The 26098-nt window shown below is 45.8% G+C and overlaps 2 protein-coding genes across 3 annotated transcripts in view; both read left to right on the top strand.

Annotated features, from left to right (window-relative positions):
• Window positions 1-15110: 15110 nt before the first annotated feature.
• Window positions 15111-26098, top strand: part of TSSC4 (tumor suppressing subtransferable candidate 4) — a 100768-nt gene continuing 89780 nt past the window's right edge. Inside the window, exon 1 of the mRNA XM_078682731.1 lies at window positions 15111-15176. The gene's annotated coding sequence lies outside the window, so the exon portion shown is untranslated. The remainder of the gene's footprint in view (window positions 15177-26098) is intronic.
• Window positions 15114-26098, top strand: part of ANO9 (anoctamin 9) — a 769113-nt gene continuing 758128 nt past the window's right edge. For both annotated transcript variants that reach the window (XM_078682729.1, XM_078682726.1), the window contains exon 1: window positions 15114-15176. The gene's annotated coding sequence lies outside the window, so the exon portion shown is untranslated. The remainder of the gene's footprint in view (window positions 15177-26098) is intronic.

The raw sequence follows: 26098 nt of genomic DNA, 5'->3' as shown, positions 1-26098 counted from the left end.
AGCATTGACATGCCAATTCTGGGCAGACCCCGCCCCACGTATATCTAAAAAAAAGAATCCATGGTGCCTTGTGGGCTTTCTACCACCCCCCCCTCTCAGGGGCAGATCATGGCCTACTGCCTCCAGGTAGGGGCAGAAAGAGTTAATGCCCCCTTCTCCCCAGGGGGGGGGTAGAAAGGCTGTCTGGTAAAATTTAGTGGGGGAAGTAAAGGACCTTGCCCAAGGGGCTGCTCCCCCCTCCCTGGTGGCTAGTGGGTAGATCCCTGCTTAGGAATCGCCCTCCTGGGGTGATTCCCAAGCAGGGATCCACTAGGGAAGGGTACCTCCCCTTTCCAACGATGCATCTCCCAAATGTTTCGGTGCTCAGGGGGCTGAGATAGCCCGACGAGCACCGAAACATTCAAACTGAAACTAAGTTTCAGTTTCGTTCTCAATATAATGACAGCACACCATGCACGCAACCGTCATTACATTGAAAATTAGCAACAGGCCTCTGGAGGTTGGGGAAGCTCTTCCCCACCTCCAAAGCCGCCCCCCCCCCTTAAAAAAAAAAGTGAAATCCCTGTGCTGTTTGTAGCAGAGGGATTTAGTGCCCCTGTCCTCATGACAGAATGGTTCCGTCATGAGCACTGGTTTATTTATTTTTTTATTTATTTTTTCAATTTATAGGGCGCAACAGCTACCCAAAAAGGGTTTCCCGGCGCCTAGACACAGCTAGTTTGAGGACAGAAAAAAAAGGGGGGGAAATGGCTATTGAGTATTATTGTTCAAATAGCCAGGTCTTAACAAGCTTTCTGAATCTGATGTAATTTTCTTCCTTCCGAATGAAGGGAGGGAGCGTGTTCCAAAGGGAGGGTCCCAGATGGGCGAAGGATCTGCCTCCTGTTCTCGCCCGTTTGAATCTCGGTACGCAAAAAAAGGCTGCCGTCTGCGACCGAAGGTTTCGCTTGGGACTATAAAGATAGGCGAGGGTTTGAAGATATTTAGGTGCTGTGCCTGCTTTAATTCTGAACATGTAGTTCAGGGCTTTAAAGCGGATTCTGTTTTCAATCCTGAGCCAATGGAGTTTCCGACGATGGTTCGAGACTCCGGAGTTCTTGGGAATATTGCATAGTAGCCGAACTGCTGCGTTTTGCACCATCTGCAGTCGGCCGATTACAGATTTGTTTGCGCCTAGGTACAGAATGTTGCCGTAGTCAAGCCTTGATGTAATGAGGGCATTGACTACGGTCTTTTGCGTGGACAAAGGCAGCATCCATAGGATCTTCCTCAACCATTTAACTATGGTGAGGCATAGGCCAGTTACTTTACTGGCCTGTTGGTTCATGGATAGGGAATTGTCCAAAATGAAGCCCAAATTTCGAGCGTGGCTCACCGGAGTAGGAAGGGCGCCCATCTGATCAGGCCAGTGTGCGGAATTCCACAGATCTTGATCTTTTCCCAGGACCAGTATCTCCGTCTTGTCGCCGTTTAGTTTTAACTGGTTTTTTGTCATCCAGTTCAGGATGTTTAGGAGTCCGTCTTTGAGTAACGAAGGGGAATGAGGACAAGATTCGGATAGGGAAAAGATGATTTGGGAGTCGTCGGCATAGTTCATAAGAGTGAGACCCGATTTTTCAACAACGTCGGCCAGGGGTTTGAGATATAAATTAAAAAACAGAGGGCTTAGAATAGACCCTTGGGGCACTCCATGGGATGCAGGTAGGGAGTCCGAAACGGCTCGTGAAGATGTGATCTGGAAGGTTCCGTTTGTCAGGAAGGACCAGATCCAATCCAGTGCCTTTCCTCGTACACCATTTTTGTGCAGTTCTTTGATAAGAGTTTCGTGGGAGATGGTGTCGAACGCCGCGCTCAGGTCCAATAGCACGAGCGCGACCGTCTGACCTTGATCAAGTAGCTTTCGGATATGTTCAGTGACTCCGAGCAGGGCGGTTTCTGTAGAGAAGCCAGCCCTAAAGCCAGATTGTGATGGATGTAGTAGAGAGTTTTCTTCTGTGAAGGTAGCTAAAGCAGAGTGAACGTGTCTCTCCAAACATTTGGAAAATGCCGGGAGCAGGGATATGGGTCTGTAATTAGCGAGGATTTCCGGGTTTGCAGTCGGTTTTTTCAGAAGGGGCGTAACCATGGCATGTTTCCACAAGGCTGGGACAGTGGCAAAATCAAGGGATGAATTCAGGAGATTAGCAATGATCTCCAATGAGTTTTCACCAAGTTGTTTAATGATTTTGATAGGAATGGGGTCCCTGGGGGAGCCGGATTTTATGGTTTTAAGAATTAATTTCAGCTTGTCTACTGAAAGAGCAGGCCATGATTCCAGTAAGTTGTCACCAAGGGATGTTGGTGCAGGGTCAGAGGGAGCGGATAGTTCTGTATTTTTTGCCTTGATATCTAGGATGATTTTATCAATTTTCTCAGTAAAAAAGCATCCTGACATTGTTGAGTATTTAATGGGGGTGCAGCAGCTGTAGTGTGTGCACCAGCCAGTTCTTTAACTTTGTTGAAGAGGGTTTTTGGCATATTTGTGGCTTCCATGATAGTTTTTGAGACGAAAGCAGCTCTTGCTTTTGCACAGGCCGAGTGATAAAGATTCCTGGCGTCCTGGTAGCTTCTTTTTGCATCAGGGACGTAATTCTTACGCCATTTGCGTTCGAGCGCTTTGCATTTGGATTTTTCGATCTTTAGGCTATCATTATACCATGGAGCCGGAGGGCGGTGTCTGCTCCCTTTGATACAAGTAGAGGGCAAACATTTGTTGGCTGCATCGCTGAGCCAATTTTGCGCTTCGGTTGCTAGGCAATCCATGTTAGAGCTACAGCTAGGTGGGTTATGTTGTAGTGCCGAGTTTAGTAGTTCTAGGTCTACTAGCTTCCAATTTTTCCTACATGAGCCTTGAGCATCATATTGCAGGTTGGGTGAGGATGGAAAACTAATGTTGAATTTTATAAGATGGTGGTCAGACCAGCCTGTGGGCAGGGTGGCAATACAACTTAGTTCACTGATGTTGGATATTATAGGGTCCAGCAAGTGGCCAGCTATATGAGTAGGGCTAGAGTTTATCAGGGACAGATTTAGGGCCTTTAGGTCTTCAAGTAGGTTAGAACAGTAGGGGATGGTGGGGTCCTCTAGGTGCAGGTTCAAATCACCCAGCAGGGAAAAATTGCTTAACGTGATGTAATAAGGGGTGATAAGATTGGCTAAGTTGGATGCCCATTGAGAGGAATTGCCTGGGGGTCGATAAATCAGAAGGCCTGACATTGTGAAATTCGGGTTCAAGGAAATTTTGAATAGACCCGCTTCACAGTCTGGAATAGCTACAGGCTCCAGGGTGCATTTTAGTTCTCTATTAAAGATAATAGCTATCCCGCCACCTAGCTGTTTATCCCTGTCTATTCTGACAATGGCATAGTTGTCGGGGAGGGCGATAGCAACATCCGGTCCGGCGCTGTCGTGCAGCCAGGTCTCGGTTAGGAAAAGGGCACTGGGACCGTTTTCAGCTAGGAGGTTGAAGATATCATATTTATGTTTGGGCAATGATCGGCAATTTGTACTGTAAAATACGTAAGTTAGAGGTTCAGTTTTGCGCAGTAATTTGCTTTTCCTATGTCTCCTGGAAGTGTCAGGGTGGGGTTGGCATATTGAGGTGGACAGTTTACATTCCGAGCAAGAGCGTATTCCGACTTTGTGGAGGTTAAATATTGAGCACCTCGGATTGGGGGTGGGGCGCAGTGCTTTCAAATCAGATGACGATCTTACCAGCCTTGAAGATGTAAGGGAAGTGAGAGCCTCTGCCTCGTGCCCCGTCCTGTCACGGACGGGCACAGACGGGCTAGTCTTAGGCGTGTCTTCAGCGTGCTGAAGAGGTGCCCGCTGCGCTTTCGAGGGCTGAGCATGGTAATGAGGAGGAGGAGGGGGTGTGGCTACATGGGAGGGGCGTGGCCCCGAGTCACGTGGGTGTTGACGCTAAGGAGGGAAATTGATCTTCCCCCTAAAGCGCTCGAGATAGTGCTACAAAGATTTACACAGTTTCAAGTTCTAAAATCAACATAAAACAGTGTGCGTGCAATACAAAATTAAAATTCAGTCAAAGAGCAAACACCCCGGCTTCCGCCTCAGGGTAGCTAGCAGGTCAACACCGGCTGCAGACTCAGCGCGGCGTTTTGTACTTCCGGGAGTGGGCGTGGCTACATGGGAGGGGCGTGGCCCCGAGTCACGTGGGTGTTGACGCTAAGGAGGGAAATTGATCTTCCCCCTAAAGCGCTCGAGATAGTGCTACAAAGATTTACACAGTTTCAAGTTCTAAAATCAACATAAAACAGTGTGCGTGCAATACAAAATTAAAATTCAGTCAATGAGCAAACACCCCGGCTTCCGCCTCAGGGTAGCTAGCAGGTCAACACCGGCTGCAGACTCAGCGCGGCGTTTTGTACTTCCGGGAGTGGGCGTGGCTACATGGGAGGGGCGTGGCCCCGAGTCACGTGGGTGTTGACGCTAAGGAGGGAAATTGATCTTCCCCCTAAAGCGCTCGAGATAGTGCTACAAAGATTTACACAGTTTCAAGTTCTAAAATCAACATAAAAATGTGTGCGTGCAATACAAAATTAAAATTCAGTCAAAGAGCAAACACCCCGGTTTCAAGTTCTAAGATCAACATAAAACAGTGTGCGTGCAATACAAAATTAAAATTCAGTCAAAGAGCAAACACCCCGGCTTCCGCCTCAGGGTAGCTAGCAGGTCAACTGGTGCTCATGACGGAACCATTCTGCCATGAGCACCAAAGGTGTTAATAAATTATACAGAGCGATGTTTAGTACAGGCAACAAAGTTATATTTTTAGGTCGAGCATCGAGACCCTCTTGTATACTTTAGTATACCTCTTGTGCTTACTTGAATGTGGACACGAGTCGGACACGCGCTTTTTCAGTGTCAGATTTGTCCGTGTGAGCGCGCTTCTGAGACGCGCTTCTTTAATGTATCTTTAAAAACGTGTAAAATGATCACGCAGCGGATATTTAAAAGAGCCACAAGGTGGAGCTGTGACACTAAACAAAGAAACAAAGTTAATGGCCGATCTCCGGGATAGGAGTCTCTTGCATCGCTGCCGCCACTCCCTTCCCTCATGCAGTCGCTCATTAATGCATACGCTGCCACTCGTCGTTTTTAGGGCTAGACTGTCTGTTGTCTAGGCTTACTTGTTAGGTTATCGGCTGGCGCTTCCCATCACTTTCAGTTTCCTTACCCCAGTCGGCTTGTTATTCTTTCAAGGGTAAAAAATGTCAGACCCGGACACCGCAACGAGATGTATAATTATTATGAATTGTCCGCGCGCATTCATCTGTGGACAGGCATACGGTTACAAGCACGACCGTCTCACGCAACACACACAAAATGCTACCCACAAACTCTTTCTGCTACACACAACACGCACATGCAGACAACACCACTTTGTATATACATGTCACAAAATTGACACAACACAAGCCAACATCACCTTATACTTACATGAAACACCACAACACACGTCTACAAAACACACAAGCCACAAGACATCGCACCACATACACGTGCATGAAACTCCACACTGCAGGCACATGGCTCCAAAGAACGGCCATCTCATCCAATTCTCAAAAAATACTACTCACAAACCATCTGTACCACTCTCAACACACACGCACACACCGACACAACTCAGGCTATTATCACCTCACACAGCGCAACTCACAACAGAGACTCAACTAGACAAGGCACTGCCACAGCAACAAACGTACAACACATTCCCCACGACACATGCACACCCCCCCAGCAGGCCAGCGATTCACAAGTGCACTCTGAGACGTTGCCCACACACAACAGACACGCACACATTCCACAGCACATGCACGCCCATTAGAAACACCACGCTGCTGTCAAGCACACCCCTACAACACAGGCGCACTTACAAGTTCACAACCACGCACGAACTCGAAGCGCACGCACCCACAACCCATGCAGAGCATGAGTGCCATCCCTCGGCCCCACAGCCACGTCCCACCACGGAACCCCCAAGGACCGCAGCACCCGCCGTGGGCACCCACAGAGTGCCCTTCACAGCTCCCAGAAGCCCCTTACCTGCAGTCGGAGTGTCCCGGGGGTCGGTGGGGGCAGTGGGGGGGCTGGTAGCGCCCAGAGCCAGGCGGTGCGAGGGCAGGAGGCGCTGGAGACAGCAGCTGAGGCTGGGAGTGGAGAAAGTTTTGTGGAAGAGGCAACTCGGCTTTCAGGCGCGTCACAGGCACAGGCGGCCACATCACCCTCTGCAGCAGGGAGGGTGAGCTGTGTGCAGGAGAGGCAGCGGGGTCCGCAGAGCAGGCCACGGGGTGCCACCCATCCCACGGGGACTAGTCACATCACGCACAGGGGGCCCAGCGCTGCACAAGGCTTCCTGCAGGTGTCGGGGCCACTAGGTGCCCCCCACCTCACGGGCCCAGTCACCTCACACATGGGGGGCATGGCTGCACGAGGCTTCCTGCTGGGCGTGGGGGCAATGAGGTGCCACCCATCGGGGTCCGCAGAGCAGGCCACAGGGTGCCACCCACCGCACAGGGCCTTGTCACCTCATGTACAGACAGCCACATCACTCTCCCGCAGCAGGAGCTGTGTGCAGGAGAGGCAGCAGGGGTCTGCAGAGCAGACCTCGGGGTGCCACCCACCGCACGGGGCCTGGCCCAGTCACCTCACCCACAGGATTGCCCGGGGCTTCACGAGGCTCCCTGCTGGCGTGGGGGGCACTGAGTGTCACCCACCGCACGTGGCCCAGTCATCTCACGCACACCTGGCCCCAGGGCTAAGGAGTCTCCCTGCTGGACGTGGGGGCCACTGCCTGGGTGCCACCCACCACACATCGCCCATTGGCATGCAGGATAAACTTTGGAATGCTGCAGAAAATGTGACATTAATATTACCACCATAGCAGCTGCTTACACGTTAAGAGAGGATGATGGTGTTATGGCCAGAGTTGCCTACTTTCGAACTGGGGAACCCGTTTCAAGTGTCAGCGGGTAATCAACATCCTGTGATTTTGAGCAAATGACAATCTCCAGTGCCTGAAAAAAAACCAAGCATGAAAGTGAACTTGTGTAATGTAAAAGGCGCTCATGTAAATAGTCTAATACAGTCATGCTGAGCTCATGCAATATAAATCTGCAAAAAAAGATAATGGTTTAAACAGCACTTGCAGCATGACAGGAACTGACTTTCACCTTGCTTTTCTTGTTTTCACAAAATAAGCTGTGCAGAAAATACATATTCCTATATGCAAATGCACAAACTGAGACGTTCTGCATGCAAAGAATCAGCCAGCCTCGTTTTTAGGTCTCGCCTGTCGATGCGCATGCGCATCGAGCAAGCGAGACTATAGGGGCTCATCCACTCTTTATCCACACTGCAAGGAATCGTGGCGATTCCTTGCAGTGCCCGTGACTTTTAAGCTCAATGCGCATGCGCATTGAGCTTAAAAGCGCGTGCACAGCCGCCCGCATTCCTCCGACACCTTCGAAGTGAAGCTTAGCTTCACTTCAAAGGCCCGGCTTCCACGGCCGCCAGGCCACATCAAAGGCTTCCCCAGCACTGCCGCGCCCATCAATCACCCTCCCACTGCCACCCCCCTCCCTCTCCATATGGTGCGCTCTGCCTTGTTTCTCAAGCCGCCCCTCTTAGCACCCATATCAAGGCCACCGCACTGTCAGTAACTTTTAAAAACATTTTGCTTTCAGCATGGCACTCATCTAACGACCATCGCACTGTTCGGTAACTTTTAAGGATGGCGCCATGTGGAGCCACATGAGCAGTCATGCTGTAAAAGAAAATAAAGTGTGTGTACGTTTAACATACATACCAATATAAATTGTGCATGTTTAAAATACATAACGCAACTAAGTAGTGCAACTGATCTCTGATGCTGCTGGCTACACTCCTGTCTTTAGACGCTGCAGATGGTCTTACTCTGCTGACTGGTGTGGTTCTTCTAATGTGAATGTTATGAACCACCCTTTTCATGCAATTTCCCGTAAACAGCCTGCAGGCTCCTCTGCTGCTGGAATTTCCCCCTCCCTTCTCGCCCAGTACTTTGCGCGCAGACACCATCTGCCTTAAACAGCCTGCAGGCTCCTCTGCTATTGGCATTTCCCCCTCCCTTCTAGCACAGTCCTTCACCTCGGCGTGCACTCGCACCTCCTTTATCCCCTTTCGGCCGCTTAGATGTTCTCAGTTAGCCACGTGCTCTCAGCCTCCTCTATGCCTTTTAACTCCGTATTTCTTGCTCTAGGTCCATTCCGTTCTCCCCATTTTTTCCTTCCTCACTGACTTTATCTGCATCTTTCTCCCTATCCTTCCATCCTTCAACTTTCTCAAGCTTTCTTCCTCCGGATTTCTGAATGTTATGAACCACCCTTTTCATGCAATTTCCCGTAAACAGCCTGCAGGCTCCTCTGCTGCTGGAATTTCCCCCTCCCTTCTCGCCCAGTACTTTGCGCGCAGACACCATCTGCCTTAAACAGCCTGCAGGCTCCTCTGCTATTGGCATTTCCCCCTCCCTTCTAGCACAGTCCTTCACCTCGGCGTGCACTCGCACCTCCTTTATCCCCTTTCGGCCGCTTAGATGTTCTCAGTTAGCCACGTGCTCTCAGCCTCCTCTATGCCTTTTAACTCCGTATTTCTTGCTCTAGGTCCATTCCGTTCTCCCCATTTTTTCCTTCCTCACTGACTTTATCTGCATCTTTCTCCCTATCCTTCCATCCTTCAACTTTCTCAAGCTTTCTTCCTCCGGATTTCTGCTCCTCCATCTCATGTGTGCTTTCTTCACGGGCTTCTGTCTCCTCCAGTGTTGATTTCCCACTCCATGCCTCTGACGCCTTCTGCTCGCAGCCAGACTGTCCGTTTCCTCTCTGACACTGTCTGATTGCTAAATATTGCATCTGCTGGTGTCATACCACCAGCCTGGCTGGGGCGCCTCCTGTGGAATATGACCGAGCCAACATTCCTCTACCAGGCTTGGAACTCGTCCTCACTCGTCCTCACACTACTTTATGACACACACACTGAGCCCACACACTACTTTAGGCCACACACACTGCGCCCTCACACTACTTTAGGCCACACACACACTGCGCCCTCTCACTACTTTAGCCCACACACACACTGCAGCCTCAAATTACTTTAGGCCTCACACACTACGCCCACACACTCTGCACCCTCACACACCCTGCACCCTCACACATACTACACCCTCACACACACTGCACCCTCACACACTCAGTGCCACATAATTGATGTGCACGCCTGTGTGCACTGAGTAGACCTTCAAAACAATCCAAGTTCTCTACCGGAAAACTGCCAGTGAAAATTCATATACCAACTTCTAGCTCCGCTCCTAACCGTAGCAGACCTCACCTTGAACCGCTCCGCATCCCCACTGAAGCGTCGCACGTCAAACTTAGCCCCGGCTCCGAGCTTTCGGAACAGATCGAAGGCATCCATGTCGATCCCAGCATGCTCCGGGGCAGCCGCCGACCAGCCAGCATGCGAGCCACGGAAAGCCCTCAACCCCTCACTCACCCTCAACCCCTCACTCACCCTCACCCTCACTCACCCTCACCCTCACTCACCCTCAACCCCTCACCCTCACTCACCCTCACTCACCCTCACTCACCCTCACCCTCACTCACCCTCACTCACCCTCACTCACCCTCAACCCATCACCCTCACTCACCCTCACTCACCCTCAACCCCTCACCCTCACTCACCCTCAACCCCTCACCCTCACCCTCACTCACCCTCAACCCCTCACTCACCCTCAACCCCTCACCCTCACTCACCCTCACCCTCACTCACCCTCAACCCCTCACTCACCCTCACTCACCCTCAACATCAACCCCTCACCCTCACTCACCCTCACCCTCACTCACCCTCACTCACCCTCACTCACACTCACCCTCACTCACCCTCACCCTTACTCACCCTCACTCACCCTCACCCTCACTCTCACTCACCCTCAACCCCTCACCCTCACTCACCCTCACCCACCCTCACTCACCCTCACTCACCCTCAACCCCTCACCCTCACACAGTGGAATAGGTCTCGGAGCATTTGAGTTCGAGCTTTTAGAAATGTTTATGGTTTTTTTTTTTTTAATTCTTTAACATTGGCTACAGGAAACAAAAATGCTAAAGATTTACAAAAAAACCCATAAACAATTCTAAAAGCACTAACTCTAATGCTGCGAGACCTATTGCATTTCCAATGCTTGTTTAGGTCGAGCCTGGGCAGCGTATGCGCTGCTCTGCGAGGCATGCTGTATTCAGGTAGGGACTTGAAGCTCCGCCCACTCTCCACCCATATTTTTAATTGGCTTGTGTCATTGTCCACTGTAAACTGTGTCTGTTCCTTAGTCAAAAGGCTTAGCAGTCCTTCCTTAGTACTGCCTTGTCTCATTTTGTAACCTCCCAATGGCGACACCCCTTTATGTGTGTTGTTGCTCAGTAGGCTTTAATTACAGCCTCTGAGCACTATTTTCTTAAATAGCTTGGTCCTGCCTGCTATTGCAGGCAGTACACGTCCTATCCTATTGCTTTTAATTTATTTTTATAGCACGTGCTGGCATTTGCAATGCAATAGGCCTTGCATTTGCAACAGTTTAAGCTATTGGCATTGTAAATGACAAAGCCTTTTATTTATCTGTTTTAAAAACAACACATAAATAAAAGGCATTGTCATTTACAATACCAAAAGCTCAAACTCTCGTAAATGTGAGACCTATTGCATTGCAAATGCTTGTTTAACATGCTTTGCCTATTTAGGATAAAAAGTATTTCGGAGGAGTGCACACTACGCAGGTGGTTGCAACTAACGGCAAGAGGAAGTGTGAAAACCTAAAAAGTGCAAACAGTAGCTCATTCAGAAATCCTCAAACCTCATAATTTTAAATATCTTTCTGTCCCTCTAAGAAAAATCTACTTCCATACATTTAAATGGAAGGGTTATAAAAACGTTTGTCTGCCTGTTACTGTTTGAAAATTAAGGCAGTATTAAGCGACAGAGAGGCTAGGCAGCCTGAGTAAACAGATGTGGAAATGGAAAAGAGATACTCGACTTGAGTAGGGCTTGCTTTCTTTAACTATTTTTAGCCCATTTAAAATATATTCTGCCATACAAGGTGAGACACCCATACTTCCCCTTACGGTTTAGTAAACTTCCTGGTTTCATATCTGCATGAAACACTCAATGTTTGTGTACCTTTGCCCGCTCTATAGGAAAGACTTAATTTACCAGCTCCTTTTTCCACAAAAAGACATTCTGGAGTGGCTCATTTTGTCTCAGATATATCAAGTCAGTAGTCTAGTTGTTCATTTGAACTTTGTGGTGGAGCTTCAGTAGAACACTGTCAACTGACAGACTGCTGCTGGTGTTTCAAATCTGTTTCGTTCGGCTTGCCTGACTTTCTTTCATAGTTGAGGAAGATATGCGAGAATGGGAAAGATATTTGACAATCTAGAGAAAATGTGATCACATTTTTGCTTTTTAGAGCGTGACCCATAAATTATATGGCACAGTGAAAACCCTCTTTTTATCATTTACTGCAGTCTTCTATATGAATATAGAATGTTAGCTGTCTAGTTTTTCATTAGAACTGTGCTGAAACAGCAATAGAACGCTGGGGAATCAGCTGACAAACTGATGCTGCTTTTGTAAGTACATGTTTTACTCCGCATGTCAGATAATTATCTCACCTGGGTGATGAAGATATCTGTGAATATAAACCATGTCCTCAGGAAAAAATTATTTTCTCTAGTACATGGTTCCTCCAATCCAAGCAGAGATTCGGCATTTTTGCTGGTTAAAATCACATTAGAATTCACCACAATTCCTAAAATGATGCAAATTGACGTTTAAGCTTCGTTTCTGGGACTGTTGATAATTATGCTTGGGTCCATTGAGACCTGGCCACCACAAGCTAGAGTGATTTACAATGCAGTTCCTGGACATAGAATCCAGGAATGGATTTCATTTGGAGGCCCAAATGGAACAATGTGATGGACACAGTAGGTGTCTTACACAAAGTACTGCCATTTGTATGTATTGATGAACAGATAGATATAAAATGTAATATGAAACACAAGGACAGCTTGGGGTTTGAATGTGCTTATCTGCCAAGGTGTAAAATTGAGTGTGCCCTGGGGGTAGAAAGAGTGTAGATTGTAAAGGATGATGTCCAGTGACAGGCTAGTGATCTTTGTGAAAAGAGAAACTTCGAAACTGCGTTCCTATAGCCAGCTCTGATGATTTTGTCTGTATTATTACTGATAGTTTTAGTTTAAGGTGGTTAAGCCAGATTCAACAGCGCCTAACTGGTTTGAAATGTCAAGCCTAAAGGAGCACAGAGATCTCTTTGGCATAGACTAAGTTGGTGGTCCATCACTCCTTAGCCCAGGTTGATAGAGGGTCAGGTTGTGGGGTAGAGTCTCTTTCTTTAGCAGGCAACAGGATGAGCAAGAAATCTAAGCCAAAAAGTGACTATTTATGCTCAAAGACCTCCCTTTAATAATATGCCGGATTCGGTTTGTGAATGCCAGATATAGAAGCATGGGCAGAACATGGTCAGTGCTAGTTAAGTGGGTGAGATTGAACAACCCTCTAATACCAGCCTGATGGGCTTTCAACTGAAATTGATTACAGAAGGAAAGCATTTGAATTTTGTTTGCAATATTCCTGTCTTCTTGTGGGATAGCAGGGAGGGGCATGAAAAACTGATATTGGTGACTCACTGGCTCTCCCCAATTCGCTCCAAAATGAGTAATCCTTACCTCCTCCATGGACCTAGGCATCGATCGAGCCAAAGTAAAGAGTAGGACTTATGGCTTCAAAGAAGAAAACAAGTACTGGGTAGCTCTTTGTTATATGGTAGCCATGTCCAGGTCTGCAATGTGTGTGGCCTAAAGATGTGCTGAAGCAGTCATTCACAAGGCAAAGAATTCAAAGTACTTTCCCAATTAGATAATCCTCTCCTTTGTATGAGAATCTAGTTACAGCTGCTTTCTACGAGCAGTATTTATGGGCGCAAATATCAAGCCTAAGAAATGTGACTGAATCCCAGCTTCTTGCTCCTTTTAACCACATCCATGCTTATGACGAGCCCAACTCGTCATGAGGCACAGCAGCGCTGTGCTCATCATAACGGCCGCGGCACTCCGACCAGCGGCGAATTCCACGCCCGTGCGGGCGTTCTATTGGAGTGGGCGGAGTCATGACGAGTCCAGCTCGTCATGAGCCCAGCTCCACTGGGCAGCATGACGAGCTGGACTAGTCATGAGCACCGCGGCACTGCACGCGCTCCCCCCCCCCCACCCCACCGCGGGGGAATTACCCCCGCTGCGAAGGGGTTAAGCATTTTTGTTATGAATTAGTTCCTTGAAGGTTTTCTTCCCCTTTGTGTAAGAACAGATTGAAGTTCCATTTACACTCTGATAGTTTGTTTGTAGTTTCCAGTTGGAAGAGAAGCAATATAATAGGTTAACTGTTTTTGGGGGATAGCTAGATGTACGTGCTTCCTTCTTGAATTTTGTGAATGAATGATTACGTATTTGTATCGCGCATGGCTACCCGAAGGCATCCCAGCGCTTTAGACCAACGTTGTAAAGAAGAAAGAGGAGTCTTACCAGTCTTGAATCTTAGATTTTGGGCAATGACCAATGGGATCTACTTGAGCCTGCATGACGTCAAGTTGTCTCAGTTTGTATCTTGTATATTCTGTGTGGATTTATATGCTTTTTGCATTAATGTCCAGGCTTAGTAGCAGTTGGTCTTCTGCTGGCCCATACTGTAACTTTTTCGATAGCGGGTTGGTGGTTGTCCAGGTCCTCCAAAGACCATTTCTGGCATATCAAGTTGTCACTACAGAGGTTAGCAATTGCCAGGGAAGAAAATACGGGTGATAATGTCAGGGACCATGGAGTGTTTAACCAGCTAAACTGACTTTTACAGATGGTAAGTAGTAATGAAAGTTCTGTTGTCAGAACGTCACCATATGCTGTTTGTGTCTGACATGAGTGTTGTGGTCCAAGTTGTTATTGTGTTCTTCATTGATCAGCAGAAGGGTACGACAGGAACAAAAAATAATGTTAGTGAGTCTTCCTCTTATACCTCATAGCTGCTTCTCATCCCGGATTTGGTGTGTTGCAATGGTTTTCTCCTTCTCTTTTCTCCACTCAGAATCTAGGTAGGTGTACAACGGTTTGGAGTGTTGGAGCTAGGAGGTCTTATTTCATTTCTGGTTGTTGTGGAAGACAAGGGTGCACTTTGAAGATATTTATGATCTAACCTATTGGCATTACCAAAGGTCCTTTGATCTGGTACATTCATGTCCCAGGCTGGAGCTGTACTTTAATTTCTGCCCTGTATGTAGAATTCTGCACATTGGGCCTTCAACCTAAATAACATGCCCTCCAAACCTTTCTCTTCTTACCTTAACCAGGCCTTGTCTATCTTCTCCAGACAAGGAACTCTTTCAAGCACACTGGCACCACCTAAGGCTCACTATTGTATACAATCTTAGCATTAATGTGCTGCACTGGAACGGCCCTAGCTTTGCCTAGTGTGGCATACTGGTAGCAACTCTTCGTAAGCTGAGACCTGGCAATCCAAGCACTGAGTATGAAAGATATGTGTGTGCCTAATTGAATGAATAATGAGAGATAGTGGTGGGCTGTATCAAAACACGCTAGTCTGTTACTCATGACTTATTGAAGACAACTTCTCTGTGACACCAAATGAACAGACTGTGGGAGCTTACTTCTTTGACTGTCCCATCTATGCACTTTCGCTAGTATCAGGGAATATGCACAGATTATTTTATAGTGACTTTGTGCTTAAAGATCTTGAAAAAAAGGAGGTCAGTTGTGGTCACTGATTCCATAAAGCTGTGTTCTTGACATACAACAGGGTCCAAAGTAATAAAAGTACTGGGGCAGCTCACACAGAATTCTGATAGATCCCCAGATGACATGACATAAATGCAGGTCTGAGATGTCTCTGCTTTTTCTACAGGTACTGGGCAATGCATTTACATGGAGGATCCGAAGAGTGACCTGTCTCTGCAGAGAGGCGCCATTCTGTCTGAGCTGCATGACATTCAGGATACAGCAAAAAGCCTGTGAGTGTTGCACATCATGTTTATATAGAGGTCATGTTACCAATAGCTGCAGGTGACCTTTTGAAGTGGGGCGATGTAAAAGTAGGGGCTGATATATGTTGCCAGCGCCCAGACTGACCACCCCAGACTTAGAAAACTTTGAGAAGACAAAGGGCAAATGAAACATTTTAAAGTAAATTTTAATAAAGAATTATGTGAACAAGCAAGAAGGTCTATAAAGCAGTTGTGAACACGTAGTCTTGAAATAATTAAAAACATTAAAGACTGCCCTATATCTTACTGCATTACATATGTTCAACAATTACAGTAGTGTGCAAATTGTATAGTACAACAAGGAAAACCGGGAGTAAATCTTGGGTTATGTGTGTAACCAAAATTGTGTGATGGTAGTCAAAAATATTTTATTTTACTGACCCTCATTTTTTTTTCATTATCACATGAAAGCACCTTCAAATATGTAAGTTCAGGATGTGCACTATAAAAAAAATCTCATTTTGACTTATTAGACTACAGTGTTAATAGGTCATATACATATAAGATACACATGACAACTGACTTGCCTCTTAGTTCAGAAATGCTTTTGTTTTTGTAAGAGGGAGCCTAAATGTTTTTAGTAAGTTCAAGTCAGCATGATCAGTTTTGGAGATCCAGTGATCTGTCTCTCAACTAAGAGGCTCAAAAACCAAAGATTTGAGCCCAGTAACACTGCAATCTTGAGCAGCCTGAAAATGTATGTACAATGTCTGTACCAGAACACAGACCCTGTGGACATTGATTGTTGCACTGATGTCCCCATTTATAAAGTTTAGCTGGTTTCTAGTATTAATTGAATAATGTCTTAGTTTGGCAGATAATAACAAAAAAAATCCTAACTTTAAAGTCTTGCTTAAATTAGTTTGGTAGGTATTTTTACCTAATTCATTCGTCTGTTTATGTGCATTATTATCTAAATAATCAGTTTCACATTGTATAAATATTTTATAAGTTGTACCCATGATACTTCTAGAAGTGCTCATATGTCAACAAAGGACAGGGCGGCATATTAAACTGACTGTTTGATATTTTGTATAACATTTTGAATTGCAGGAATTTTCAAAATGATTGTTTAGAAAACTTGTTTTGTAAATGAGATAAAGGGTGTATCATCTTTTCTTCACATATATTTCCAAGCCAGTTAATTCCTGCATTTCACCAGATTCTAGTGCGTTTATCCTGAAAGATTGAGGGTAAGGCCAATGAGTGTCATAAGGGAATGCAATGATGGCATAATGTGTGATACTAAATATTTTACTTCAAAAAGCTTTCTTATAATAGCTTCGCCCAGAAAAGGTATGTCTAATTTTTAGCAATATGCCTCAGTCCTAACTCATAGATTGATGGTAGTTTAATTTTTAGCTGTGATCCCAAGTCATTCCTGTAGGAGAGTAGGATCTGCTTACTATGGTTACCCCCACTTTTTGCTGGTGTTTCACCGTTTTTCGACTTTAGTCTGGCTGGGGCCCTGCTAACCAGGACCCCAGCCTAGCTGCCTCCTCTCTAAAATAATTGCATGTACTTTAGGTACACTCCAGATCGGTTACCCTTGTGAGTCCCTAGTATATGGTAGCTTAGGTACAAAGGGCATAGGTACCCCAGAGGCATACCAGGGGCTGAAGCATGTATTATGCCACCCCTGGGAAGCCTTCCAAAATGGCACCACAGGACTGCTACTGCAGCCTGGGTAAGGTGCTGCATGCACCCCTTAATAAGATATAGGTTACCTATATCTACCTTTTATCACTGACACAACATGTAAACCTATAAGTCACTCCTATGGCAGGCCTTATCAATCCTGAAGGCAGAGTGCTTGGTTTTGTGTGAGAGGGTGCCCATGCATGAGCAGGACCCCTCTTCAGCTTTCAAATCTATTATCTGTAGCTGTTCTTTGATGCAGCTAGACCATATACTCTTAAGTGCATTATAACCTCGTGGTAACTGCTAACTTTGGAATGGCTGCATGGAAACATGTCGTGTTTGGTGTCAAACACTTTGGAATCCTATCCCCCACTCCCGCCAGTACTGGTGGCGGGGGTAGAATTCCACCCTTCTAGAGGGAGAGACATGTACACACTGACCTAACCGGTAATAGTTTAAAAAGAGCCCCAGCATCACAAAATGGATGCTGCAGCCACAGACACGGGTCTGACCTCCTGCTGCTGGACGAAACTCCGGCAGGGGAGGCCTGGACAAGAGGTTTCCTGTCACAGAGAGGTGTAACCACCTCCCAGACAGGCTTTAGTGTATTGGGGCTGGGTGGGTGCATTCAGAGAATGCTTTTCAGACAGTGCTGGGGGCACACTTGGTGTCCCTGTGCTTATCCCAGTTCAAACCGGTTGCAGGGGCACTCAGCCCCTGCTCTGGCGCGAAACCGGACAAAGGGAATGGGTGTAACCACGCCTCTTTCCAGCCCCTCCCCTAGGTGGGTCCCCAGAGTATGTCCAACCCCCTTTCTTAGTATAAATATGGAACTTCAGACCCTAGGACTTCAGATTACACCAGGACGAAACTCTGCAACATATATCCTGGAACTTTGACTAGAAGACGGAGGAATCTCCCTTGGGTTCAAACAGGCACCAAAGAAGCATCTTTCCGGTCTGCATTTCCGAGGCTCCCGCCGGACCGCAAGTATTTGCCAATCAGGACACGGACTTCCAGACTTCTCAGAGGCCGACACGAGATCCCAGCAAAGCTGAGACCTGCAGCCCTCACGAGTGACGTGGGACCAGATCTCCTGGACACCATGCACATTTGCTAGTGCATCCACTTCCCAAGCTTTCCCGAAGTTATGCATTGGGCTACTTTTAGTCCAAGCCCTGAGTACCATCTGCACCGAAGATTGTAAGCCTACACTCCACGAGTGTTCTGTGAGCCCGTTTCTAGCGTTTATGCTGGAGGCCCCTTCGCGATCCCTGGTCCATTGACTGGTGGGTACCCACGAAGGTAACTCTTCTTTTCCTTGGGCTTCCCTGGTTGCTCCAGACGTGCTCTGCCTTCCCTCCAAAGGGTGAGTCCCTCAGACCTTGCTGGTCTGCACCGAACCCAATCTCTGTTTTCAGCGTGGGTTGCTGTTGCCAAGGCTTGTTGGGTCCAATCCGGAAACCGACACTGCAGCACTCGACATCCTTCGTGGGACAGTTCGAATCCAGCTCCTGGTCGTCCTTGACTCCTCCTGGTCCTCGTCACTGAAGAGTCAAGCTTCACCTGAAATCACCCAACATTGGTTGGCATCTTCCCATCGCCTTCGTGGTCACTGGCAAGTGACTCAGACTTTGTCCCCTCTGCTTTCAGGTTCTTCACAACTCCGATCTACCCTTGGATCCACCCGGACACTTTCCACTTGGTCACCAGCAGCACTTGGCAGCAGCTCGCCATTGAAAACGACAACAAAACCCGACACAAAAAGACACCTATGCACCCGGCTTCCCTGGGTGAGGTAACTCGAGTACTCCGGTGCTCCCGTGGGTGTTGACTCTAGAACTGCCTAGTCCTCAAGGGGTTTGCTCCAATGCCTCTTCTAAGTGTCCTTAATCTTTACATTTCCAACCGCGACTTTCCCCATAGAAGTTAATAGTGATTTGCGGCTGTGTTTAGACACTGCACGCGTCCCCCGTGGGTCCCCTGTGTCGCTACCTTGGGTGATTTCTGGTGGCCCCAGAGGTTCTAAAGGCTCTAGGCCTTGTATCTATGACAGTCGTGGTTCTTATACCACTTTCTTAATATATGGTTTGGTATGCCACTAGGGCTCAACGTATATTGTGCTAATTTACTGTGTGCGAAATAAGTTTACTGAATGTACTTTTGCTTCTAGCCTCATAAAGAGACTAGAGGGATGTGTTTAGAATAAATACACATATTTTATATATATACCTGGTGTGGTTCTCCTTTCATTTGGACATTCATGAGATTATAGACTGGTAAAACAAGCTGCTTTACATTCCTTCAAGACTTAGCCTGAAGGCTGCTCTCCACAGCTACCACTAGGATAGCTTTCTATATAGGTTGTCTTTAAGCCTACCACCAATAAGGGCCGTTTGGACTGGTGCTAGTGGACAGCATATGCCAGGCCAACTTCTCACAATTCCCATTTATTAACAAGCATTTGCAATGCAATTGGTCTTGCATTACTTAAAGTTTGAGCTAATTACTTTGCATTATTATTTGGAAAGCCAATAGCTCAAACTTTCAGTAATGCGTCACTTATTGCATTGCAAATGTTTGTTTATCTCTGCTGACCTGCTGAGGGTTGTTCCCTTATTTACAAATGTTACGGCCTGGTTAATATATTTCCAATGAAGATTATGCATGAATTTGTGTCCTTGAGTGTGTGTGCTGCTTGCCAATGTTACACGAAAATCAGACAAAAAATAAAAATTACATGTAATACAACCAAATTATTCCGATTTAAACAATATTACTCTAGCTTAAGATGTCCCTGTGACATCAGCTGCATTGTTTAGACAAGTGCCAGGGGGGAGGCCCGGAGTAAGAGCTGTGAGCGGGAGACCAGGACATCTCCTTCCATAACCAGCATTTGCTATGCAATAGGTCTCTCATTAGGAAAGTGTGAGCTATTGGTATTGTAAATGAAATTTTTTTAAATATGTGTTAGCTTTGAAAATACATAAATTAATAGCATTGTTATTCAAAAAGCCAATAGCTTACACTTTCCTAATGCGAGTCCTATTGGCTATGGCAATGCTTGTTGGTAGCAAGCAAGGACAGTGCTGTTGTGGTGCTGAGTGATGCTGTTGTGGTGCTGACTGATGATGTGGTTGGGCTGAGTGATGATGTCCCAGACTGCTGTGGTGGTGTCCCAGAGTGATGTGGTGGTGTCCCAGAGTGATGTGGTGGTGTCCCAGAGTGATGTGGTAGTGTCCCAGAGAGAAGGGGTGGTGTCCCAGAGTGATGTGGTGGTGTCCCAGAGTGATGTGGTGGTGTCCCAGAGTGATGTGGTGGTGTCCCCGAGTGAAGTGGTGGTGTCCCCGAGTGAAGTGGTGGTTTCCCCGAGTGAAGTGGTGGTGTCCCCGAGTGAAGTGGTGGTGTCCCCGAGTGAAGTGGTGGTGTCCCAGAGTGATGTGGTGGTGTCCCAGAGTGATGTGGTGGTGTCCCCGAGTGGTGCCCCTGAGTGATGTGGTGGTGTCCCCGAGTGATGTGGTGGTGTCCCCGAGTGATGTGGTGGTGTCCCCGAGTGATGTGGTGGTGTCCCTGAGTGATGTGGTGGTGTCCCTGAGGGATGTGGTGGTGTCCCTGAGTGATGTGGTGGTGTCCTAGAGTGATGTGGTGGTGTGAGGCGTGCATCAGTGTGAGGCGTGCATCAGTGTGAGGCGTGCAGCAGTGTGCGGCGTGCAGCAGTGTGCAGCAGTGCGAGGCGTGCAGCACAGTGAGTAATGCAGCAATGTGCAGCAGTGTGAGGCGTGCAGCACTGTGTGGCGTGCAGCACTTGCAGCACTGTGTGGCGTGCAGCACTGTATGGCATGCAGCAGTGTGAGGCGTGCAGCAGTGTGAGGCGTGCAGCTGTGTGAGGCGTGCAGAGGGAGAGAGAGAGGTAGAGAGAGAGAGAGAGGTAGAGAGAGAGAGAGAGGTAGAGAGAGAGATAGGTAGAGAGATAGAGTGGTAGGGGTAGAGAGAGAGAGAGAGAGAGAGAGAGAGAGAGAGGTGGAGAGAGGTTGAAATGCAGATGTTCACCCTGGCACAAGTTATAAATCTTTGCAGTGTTTTGGGCATTTTTTTAAAGGGATTTTTTTTTCACATGATTGTGAACACATTCATGCCTCCCGCCCTGACGACTTTGCCACGAGTGCACAAAGAGTTGATGTGGGTAAGACAAAGAATGGCATCTCAGCTTTGCACGTCTTTCCAATGACAACAAACTGAGCACGGGTGAATTTTGACAAAGCAAATCAAGTTACTTACTGGTTAGCTCTGAGAACAAGCTACGCACATAGGGAGTAAACAACAGCGTTAGTATTTTTGAAACAACTTCTAGTATTAGCAGTAGCAGTATTAGTATTTAGAAAGCAACTTATAATATAAGCGGTAACTAGTGAGCATACAAACTATGAAACACTAATATTGGTGAGTTTCAGAAGCATATGCAAAGAGGAAATGTTTAAAAGAGGTAATTACTGTTGGCGAGTCATGTTTAACACATTTTAACTATTTGCTTTGCAGTACAGAATGTGTAGTAGCGACAAATTAAGCAGCTTTAGTTGCAATGTGTGCCTAAGCAAAGGGTTTTGCTGAGAAAAGCAATGCGATGAAAGGAAATATTAAAAGGCGAACTAAACTGCAAGCAAAGTGCAAAGCAGTTGGTGTTTTGCGTGTTAGTGTAACATACATATTTGTATGTACCATAAAATAGCAGCCTTAAGTTAAATTTGCATAAAAAACTATAATTCTGCGGCCAAAGAAGTATACTAGCTAGATAATAAATGTAGTCAGGTATGAGGTAGTATATAAAGCGTAGTATGTAAAGCAGGGAAAAATGGTGAGGAACGCTAGCGGTAGTTTGTACGTGAAATGCATGTTTGGAGCGAAAGGTTTTTATTAAAAGCAAAGGATTGCAACGGTAAAAAAAAAGGAAACTGAAAACTATTTGTAAAGCTGTGGCATATTACTATCTGTGGGGGGGGGGTGGCTTTGAAGTCCGATGCGAGGCACTGATGCGGCGGGCTGGGGAGCGGCAGCTTTGAAGTCCGATGCGAGGCAGACAAATGGTGGAGCAGGGGAGCGGCGTTCATTTGAAGTCGGAAGGGTGGGAGGGAACGAGAGAGCATACGGGGTGTGAGCGATAATGAAAGGAAGACAGGAAGTGAGGCCGAGCTCGCGCTGGCGAAGCTTCGCGCTTGAATGCCTCACATGCACTGGGCATAATCCGCACTCCAAAACCTCTTGGTAGGATTTGCTGGTGGCCCTCAATATGTCTCGCCAGCAATGCGCAAGCGCATTGGCAGGTCGAGACCTAAAAACGGAAAGGTAAACACAGCACCTGGCAGAGGGTGTGGGGGCAGAGCAGCTTCAGCAGGCAGACTGCAAGGAAGTGACAGAGCCCAGCAAGGTTTGGAGGGCGGAACCGGGCCGTATGGGGAAGGCCGCTCCTGTTAAAAGTGAAAGCGCTCTGCAAATAAAAACAAGCTCTGTAAAAACAAACAAGACCTGTTTATTTAATGCTAAACTCCGGCAGCAACATGGAAGGTTTGGAGGGCGGGACCGGGCAGTATGGAGAAGGCCTCTATTGTTAAAAGTGAACGTGTGCTGCAAATAAAAAAAAACTCACTGTAAAAACAAACAAGCACTGTAAATTTAACGCTATAGTCGGAAAGCAACATGGAAGGTTTGGAGGGCAGGACCGGGTGGTATGAAGAAGGCCACTAGTGTTAAAAGCAAAAGCTTGCTGCAATGCCCTGCAGATAAAAACAAGCACTGTTCATCAGATCTAATGCCGTAGTCCGGAAGCAAAGCGACATGTTAAAATCATGCAGAAACACATACGTGCAGGAAAGCATTAAAAAAACAAACATGCACTGTTCATTTACCTCTATAATCTGAAAGCAACATCCTGGAAGGAGGAAGTAATGCAATATTTTTTTAAACATGCAGAAACAGGTATGTGCAGGAAACCATTAAAAAAAGGTTTGCACAAATAAGATATATGCACTGAAAATGGAAGGAGTCTGTACTTTGTCGGTGCTTTAACAGAGGTGAGGTGTTGGCAGCGGGACGAGTTAGAAGGCATCAAAGAAGAGCGATGGTGGAGGATATTCATTGTACATTACTGTTTTATGCAAGTGTGTCATGACATGTATTACTATAACCCTTGTGGCCGCCTAGTTAGACTGAATATGTTATTAACGTAAAATTGTATAATGTGATGGAAACTGGTGCTGAACTGTAAAGCGCTCCGACACTCAGGAATGGGCCACGTTCGCGCTATAGCAAACACAATAAATAAATAAATAGCAAGCAGCAGGTGGGACTAAAGCCGTTTTTTTTTATTACGGCAGTTCTTGCAGACAGCGCTCTTACTAGGCTTGACCTAAAAACTGAATATGATTTAGCATTGTAGAAAAATAATAATATCTAAAGTTTAGGAATGAGAGGCCACCTCTTATGGCGGGAAGTCTGAGATATTTTATGATTCTCCCAGGTCTGTATTCCCATATTAAACTTGAGCAAAGCGACTCTAATCTCTTAAATCACATAACATTGTCCAATTAAAGTAGAATGGAAATTATTCTACTTTTCAAGTTGTTTCTAACTTTTTGTGTCAATGGTTCATAATTAATTGTGGTAATAAACTCAGTAGCCATAGTTCATTAAATCCTCATGAAAACTGTGCTTAGTAATCCCAGCCTCTTGCAAGCTGGCATGATGATATATTAGAATTTGAGTTTTATTATTCATACTCTTATACTACTGCAAAATGTTTTGCCTCCCCTTTTATAGAATCAGTAGCAGTTCTTGGAGACTTTGTCATGATAGCATTTCCCATTAGTGTCCTTAAAAAGGAGTTGCTATGATATTGTCTGATGTTTCCCCAGTAATTCTTAGTTTAGCTGCTGAGTCTTTGTATAGTGCTTTCATAGATTGAATACATTGTTTACTAAATCCCATAACTACAATAATCTCTAAATATATACCTAGGCAACCCAGTCAATTGCTTTTTCAGCGTTTAGCAGGTTCATTGCCAGGGTAAGCTTTGATATTCTGCAATATCAATTAATTCATGTGATTGTCCTATTAATATGTTCATTTGTGCTTTTGTGAGGAATAAACCCATGCTGCCAGCGTGTCACAACCTTGGAAATGAATCAGGTAAGGCACTGTACCATTATTTTAGAGTCACTATTAATAAGTGAAATTGGTTGATATGATTCAGGATTTGTAGGATCTTTATCTTTTTAAACAAAACTTACAGTAGTTGTTTCACTTCATAAAGGTGGTACATGATGCCCTTTTTGGACTTCTCTTATCAAAGAAAGCATTACATTATATATAATTGGCTTAAAGCCCAGATCATATTGTAGAGGTGTATCGCCTGGACCCATAACCTTTCGAGGGGGGAAAGCTGCTACTGGCATTTTTAGCTCTTCTAAAGTTATTTTAGCGTCAAGACTTGCTTGGTCTACAGTTGCTAAACCATGCAAATTTAGATCCATTTGATACTCCTCAATTATAGCCTGACTTGATAAAAACTGTGAAAACCTAGCATTTTGTCTCTCCACACTTTGACCGGATTATTCATTCACTGACGTGTTTTCAGTGACAGTACTTTCCCGATTGAATCGCTATATTCAAAATGTAGACTGCCCCTATGTATCTCCCACTAATACTAGAACATCATTGAGAGCCTTAAGGTGGCTTTATGTAGGAAGATCTCAGAGGGCATAAATCCACCCCATTAGAACTGTTGTATTTCAACTTGGTCCATACTTCAAGCTGTGGCAATGTCTTATAGGTGGCTTTCAAATAGGGCAATATACTATCTCTAGGCTGTTCAGGTTCGCTTCACTTGATCATTTATGAAGTGATACCAAGCCAATCGGCAGCAAGCTCTGAGAACCGTGACATTCTTTTGCACTGTGGTTAAAGATTACGGGTCTGAAGGGACTGTTTGCTAACCATTTACTTTTACTCTGCAACTCTTAGGATGCATTACTTGAGGGATCTCAGAAGGTGGTGATCTAATTTCTCTGGACTGTAAACCAACTTGTATACTTTACTTTATTGTGTACAGGCAAGGCGGTCTTCCCAGTCACTTGGTGCTGGTCACAAACTCCGATGACAGAAAGACATTCATGCACTTTAAATTTGGCACATAAAAAACCTGTAGGTGACAAAAGCATAGCTTGATATATGCAGATCCTACATATTTCATAGTAAAGACCTATTTTAATCCACTGTTTTGCATTTTATACTTTATTAAACAACCCTCACACTGCAATTGGCTTTTAGAGCTAATATGATAAAAATTAACGTTTTAATGATGTTAATAAAAAACATTGTTCGACCACAATATAACAAACGTTGAAAATATTTAATGGATTTATAATAAGATGTAAAATTGTTGTAAGAAGATTTGCTTTATCATTCTAGGCTTATATTTTGTCTTAAAGTGTGTGGCTTCTGGCCAGTTCCAACCCCTCGACACTGTGGAAAGTTCTCACTCTGTATAATGGAAGATATTTTTATTGACTTACATTCTTGAGCATGATGGCCTTTATATTTTTTGGTAGGAGATTCACTTGGCTTAGTTTTAGGGAGTCACTTTGCTTTTTTCCCCTCATCCATTCCGGTCTGTTTGAATTGATTATTTCAGTATGGATTAGATATTTAGTATATTCTGTGACCCGTGTGTTATCAAGGATCAGAAGATATGTGGGATTACAGTGTTGTCTTTTGGATCAGTGTCTCATTGGAGGTAATATTTTCATTTTCATGTGATTTTAGGTTTTGTCTCCCTTGGCTGTAGTTTAGGGGCGGATGAGAAGCAGTTTGGACAAAAGTTGGAGGGGTGTGGGGGGTCTGAACTCTTAGAATTTCTGTGTAGTTTATGAGAGCTCTCATTCACTTTACGAAGGCTTAAGACAACACCATGGTACAGAATCAGCTCTCCCTTTGGATGACTTAAGGTCAGAGGTGGAAGTCATTGGCGTAGGCTCTGTTATTGTTTGAACTTTTCAACATTTGATACCATGGACCACCGCCTCATCCTGGAAAAGTTTTCTTCCATAGGGTAGCCAACTGAGCCTAGGAATGGTTTAAATCCTTCCTTCTGGGCAGCTTGCAATCTTTCTTTCCTTTTCTTTTGAGTCTAGATCACTCTACTGTGTTTGTGTTCTAGTTTAGCTGTTTCATACTGTTTATCTAAAATACCATCTATG

Source organism: Lissotriton helveticus, chromosome 3_1 (assembly GCF_964261635.1).
Source record: "Lissotriton helveticus chromosome 3_1, aLisHel1.1, whole genome shotgun sequence".
In the NCBI taxonomy this organism is placed as follows: Eukaryota; Metazoa; Chordata; class Amphibia; order Caudata; family Salamandridae; genus Lissotriton; species Lissotriton helveticus.
Note: the sequence above shows the minus strand (reverse complement) of the source record. Positions and strands in the feature narration are given on the sequence as shown.